The 5,971-nt window shown below is 34.7% G+C and overlaps 1 protein-coding gene across 4 annotated transcripts in view; it reads right to left on the reverse strand.

The window, feature by feature from the left end:
* Positions 1–3,442, reverse strand: part of LOC127442508 (adhesion G protein-coupled receptor L2-like) — a 161,341-nt gene extending 157,899 nt beyond the window's left edge. For all 4 annotated transcript variants that reach the window (XM_051700595.1, XM_051700598.1, XM_051700597.1 and 1 more), the window contains exon 1: positions 2,967–3,442. The gene's annotated coding sequence lies outside the window, so the exon portion shown is untranslated. The remainder of the gene's footprint in view (positions 1–2,966) is intronic.
* Between the last annotated feature and the right edge of the window lie 2,529 nt (positions 3,443–5,971).

Genomic DNA, 5,971 nt, shown 5'->3' on the forward strand with positions numbered 1-5,971 from the left:
GAATCAATATTTGAATCATTATAGCCGAGTGCAGTTTGGGAATCATTGAGATCAACTGGTGCTATTGAAATGGTCTATATAAAAGGAAAATTCATAAAACGTACATTTTTGGTCATCTTTAGAATTAAGCGAAAGAAAATGTATGGTAGTCGCAGTTTCCACCACCTACTGTTACTAAAGTAAAACCATAATAAATTAATATGCAGTGTTTAAGGAGTTTTCATAATCTTTTGTTTAATTTATTTTACCCAAACAGAAATCTGATATAGCAATATACTGTATGTAAAACTCATCTATGAAATATATGTTCATATATGGTTTTCACTGATATAAAAGTCACATACTTATACATATATGAAACATATATGTCAAATTACTATTAAAAAAATGGCTGTTTTCATACATGTAACATATTTCCCCAATTACTATTGGAAATTGAATATGTACTCAAAAATATGAACTATAATTTAATAAATTTGTTCATATATGACCATATAACAGATTTCTGTAGGAGATTAATTTATAGATTTTTTTTTTTTCATGACACTTGCGGCTGATGCAATTTACCACAGTTTTACTATATGACTACCATAGTAAAATTACGTCTAACTCAGCTTTTAAAACTAAACTTTGCTTGACAGCTGTAAGGAAAGACTGGAAAATGCTAGCGTCTGCATTTCATCAGCTGCAACAAACAATATTGCCAAATACACAAAACACCATGAAATATTTGTTCCGAGCTTGAAGCATTGAAGCATGCCAATCTTTCCACTAAATGAATCAATAAAATAACTTTGATGGCTCAAAAAATCAAAAAACTTTAATTAGAACACACCAAAGTCCAGATCAGAAAAATCGGACATCCTCTAAGTATCAAATGGATTGCATTCCTATTTTCCATTTTATTTCTTCAGAATTTCAGTTTTTGATTCTTTTTTTATCATTATTATTATTTTCTATTAGGATCTCCATTGGTTCCAAATTACGACAGAAATTCCATTAGCAAGCCATTACTCATCTGTTAAGACTTTATGGGATTTCACACAGGTTCAAAGATTACGCACCCAGAAATCTTTTAAAATCATATTTGATTTTTCTTATGATCTACAGACAAAAAGCTCCACGGGAAAGCAATCAGACTTAATCATTTTATTATAATGGAAAATCTATGAGCTTCAAAGATCCATGAATCCAACTCTGTGACTCAGGCCGGCCAAACTTTGGGGAGGGTGAGGATGGTGGTGGTGGCTCTAGTTTTTCACCATTGAGATTCAAGCACTTTGATATGTAAATGCACACTTGGAAAATGAAGAGCTATAAATCAAAGGCAGTTGATGTGAGCTAAGATGGCACTTCCTCTAAAGACATGCACAACAAATGGAGCGAATCAGAGTGCACCACAACTGTGCATTTGTTCATGTGAATCTACTCGCTGCATTCAAATGAATGAGCGGTTAACGATGACTCATAAATGCACTGTACATGGAGGCCGAAAGTTTAATACAATGTAAATGTAAACTACTTATTTATTTCCTTTTCTGCATAGTTTAGCTTTTCCTCATACTTGTCAAATTAGTTCAAGTAAATGTAAATCTAATGGTTCAAGAGGGTAAAGGGGGCATTCACTCAAGATGGATTTTTTGAGTTCCGTCGACTCAATTTTTTTGTGCACACGCTTAAGGTCTTTAGACATCAGTTTAACTGTTAAAAACGTGACGCTCCATTTCGTTGCACTCAGTCTCAAAGTTTTTTATGCAAAAATGCGTCCTGAGTGAACGCCCCCCGATCGGATTACATTTTTACAACCACGCTATTTTTTTTTTTATTTCAAAATAACACTCAAAAAGCTTCTTTCTAACAGTTTTAATGTAATTTAATTGGCTCTTCAGGTAAAATATTTGAAGAGACATTTCTCTGCATTCGATTACGATGTACTCTCATGGAGAGACCGTACAGATTCGTACAAATTCGCAATTTCGTATGAAATCCTACGAGCTGGATCGTCCGAATTCGTACGATTTTTGCAACAGCCAATCAGGTGACAGTAAAACCCCGATAAATTCCTTTGTACCTTCTCAAAGTTCCAGTTAGCCTAATATATGAAAGTGTGTTTTTCTCACAACACACACATACACGGTTTGTGACAGGAGTAGGTCATGGTCTGGTTAATTATGCATGTGCAGTAAAATGATCTCATTTTAGCTGCTGCAGAAGGACAACAAAACCAAAATAAACCGAACTAAATCCCAAATGCTTCCCATGCGCGATCCCCTTCTTTGAAAACCAGTCTTATCAAATATTGTATTCCCTTTTTTACTTCACACTGTTTTATTTATGTGCTACTTTTTTATCGTGCAAATATCTCGAATGCCTAATATTACGCATTATTTGCAGTCGTACCTCTAAAGCATCTTTTCATAATAAATAAAGCTCTGATAATGCTGATCAAGGCCAAAACGGACAATAAATACGGACTTCTGTCCGCTTTTAGTCAGTTTGATGAACTACTGCCTCTAGTGTCTTGCCCCTTACATTTTCATCGATTTATTGTATTGGCCTCTATAATTCTTCTACAGAGATATATCCAGTACATATTATAAGGATCTGGCACTTTCTTGCTCTTTTTATTATGAAAAGCTGATTTACTGAGATGAACTGCTGTGTTCTAGGACGAGAGGACAAGAGCACGCATGCTTGCACGTCCTCGGGACTAGCTATTTAAATGAACCTCTTAAATGTAAGTGTTAAAGTCGCTCTTAAGGCGTCCGATGAAATGTCTGGTTTATGTAAACAACGCAGTTTTGATTCTCACTGTCCCAGTGTCTTCAGACCCAAATGGTGTCGGAGGAGGTGTGGAAATGGTAAAAGCACGGTAATGTGCACGCGTCCAGACGCGCAGTTAGTCTAAGAGAATGTGAGTGCACAGTGGAGATGTAAAAAAGGTTGCATAAAAAAACAATACTCACAGATTGGGAAATTGTCCCAGCAAATAGTGTTTTGGCGCAGTATAAAATGAGAGGATTTCTAAGTCACCCCTAAAAGCAGCGCGCGTCCAATGCGTTCGCTCAGGTAGAAGCGTTCCTAAAAGATCCGTGCAATCCAGATAACTCCATTAGGCCTACGAGTAAGGCATGCTGAGAAAATGAGTAAACTAGTTCACATTTCAATTGAACATTTCGTCGTTTCAGGAGCCGAAGGCGTCCAAGTCCCGGTTTTTTTGGGGTGAGAGCGCAATGCATTCGCGTCTAAATCAACCCCGCGCGTCCTCTCGTCATCGCGCTGGCCGGAGCAGTTTTGATGAACTCTAAAAGCCGTCGGGACTCGCCGCACTTACAGTCTGGAGAGTGTTTTTTGAACTTAGGGAAATCCCACTCGCTTCGTACTGCGCAAAGTGAATCTCGATTCAGGAGCTGAAAGAAGGAAAACGCGTCGAACCGGCTGCGTGTCTCTGCAGAGGTGCGCAGGAACACCCGTCCTGGATTTCACAACTGGAGGATCCGGATCCTGGAGCACCTGGCCTACAGAGTCAAGCCCATTCATGGGGCCATAAACCTTATGGAGGACCTTTTTTTACAACAACTGTCTAAACATTGCCAAACTTCCCCTTACACACTGCTTTATGTATACATCACACCACTATGCACACTTCTGCATTGATATATTGTTGTAAAGACAGTGTAGGTGTTTTGTACTTACTACTGTTCATATTACAGTATTATTTTGTAAACAAATTCTGTATAGTTATTATTTATACCATTTCTTGCCTTGTGTAAGACATTGAATGCCATGGTTTTTCAATAACCAACTTGGGTATTTTGGCAGAAGCCTTGAATATTTTTTCTAAATCTATCAGGGGGATTGAAGGTATCAACTTTATTTTTTATTTTATTTTATTGTATTATATATATATATATATATATATATATATATATATATATATATATATATATATATATATATATATATATATATTTTAATACCATAATTTGGTGTATAGAAACGAATATGTTAATGAGCAGGCTTGGGGAAAATTCAAATGTAAAGAGTTGCTCCCTTTCAATTCACATTTTAAAGTTTGAATTGAATTGGCCACGCCCCACAGGATGTTCAACTGGAATTTGAATTGGAATGACAGGATGGAAAGAAATTTAACACAGTCCCAAAACAGTTCAGCAGACGATCATAAATTTGGACTAATTATGCCTATTGATATCTAAAATATATTTTTTCTCAACTTATTATTATACATATGTAGCTCAACTAAGTTCAGTTCTTCAGCATTAAAACATATTTGAAGTCTGCTGTATCGCACCACAAAATATATATATATATACAGTTGAAGTCAGAAGTTTACATACACCAAATACATTTAAACTCTTTTATGTGTTTTAGTTTTTTGTGGATATAGATACTTGTCTACCTGTTTCCTCCAGCATCTTCACAAGGTCCTTTGCTGTTGTTCTAGGATTGATTTGCACAAACTACGTTCATCACTAGGAGACAGAATGCATCTCCTTCCTGAGCGGTATGATGGCTGCGTGGTCCTATGGTGTTTATACTTGCTTCCTATTGTTTGTACAGATGAACGTGGTACCTTCATGCATTTGGAAATTGCTCCCAAGTATGAACCAGACTTGTGGAGGTCCACATTTTTTTTTTTTAGGTCTTGGCTGATATCTTTTGATTTTCTCATGATGTCAAGCAAAGAGGCACTGAGTTTGAAGGTTGGCCTTAAAATACATCCACAGGTACACCTCCAATTCAGTACACCTCCAATCAGAAGCTAACTGGCTAATTGTCTAAATGCTTGCCATCATTTTCTTGAATTTTTAAAGCTGCTTAAAGGCAGAGTTAACTTAGTGTATGTAAACTTCTGACTGACTGGAATTGTGATATAGTCAATTAAAAGTGAAACAATCTGTCTGTAAACAGTTGTTGGAAAAATTACTTGTGTCATTCACAAAGTAGATGTCCAAACGACTTGCCAAAACTATAGTTTGCTAGTATTAAATCTGCAGAGTGTTTAAAAAATGAGTTTTAATGACTTCAACCTAAGTGTATATAAACTTCTGACTTCAACTGTATATATTCAGTATATATAAAGCGATTTGATGAATTACTTTGAATTAATTTCATTCAAATATATTTTTAACATTTCTCAATATCCTTCCCAATATTAGACCATTTCAGTTACAACTTACATTGTCACATGCTTTGATCATCCACTTTGTTGTGCCCATTCAAACTGATGGACACATGCCCCCTACAAAAAAACTACATAAAAGAAAATTCATTTCATAAGTAACTAATGTTGAATAAGTGTTATTAAAAATGTATAGCATCTAATTTAAAATGCTCAGCATTGGCAACACAAATGTACAAATGTTTGTGTAAACTTGATATTAAGGTACAATTTCATAGGTAACTGAAGTGGAATAAGTGTTATTAAGCATTTATAACATGTAAGTTAAAATGCTCACCACTGACGACAATGACAACAAAAAAAAATTATATTAATTGTGTCCACTTTATATTAAAGTAAATTTTATAGGTAACTTATGTTAATAAGTGTTATTAGGCGTTTATAACGTGTAAGTAAAAAATCCAGGAATTGAACTGAAATTTAAAAGGCATTCTAAATTCTGAATGGTGCACAACCCTACAAATACTATAGTATATTTATGATTTCTATCCACAAACAGTGGTTAATTTCATTAAGGAATTAAGTAACTAATGTTGAATAAGTGTTATTAAGCATTTATAACGTGTCATTTAAAATGCTCAGGATTGGCAACACAATAAACTTGACATTAAGGTATATTTTCATAGGTAAATAAAGTGGAATAAGTGTTATTAAGCATTTATAACATGTCAGTTAAAATGCTCACCACTGACAAGAACAAAACATAATTATAATAAAAAAATTTAAAAAATAAAAAATCTACAAAATAGTCTTTGATAATCTTTGATA

Source organism: Myxocyprinus asiaticus, chromosome 6, assembly GCF_019703515.2.
Source record: "Myxocyprinus asiaticus isolate MX2 ecotype Aquarium Trade chromosome 6, UBuf_Myxa_2, whole genome shotgun sequence".
In the NCBI taxonomy this organism is placed as follows: Eukaryota; Metazoa; Chordata; class Actinopteri; order Cypriniformes; family Catostomidae; genus Myxocyprinus; species Myxocyprinus asiaticus.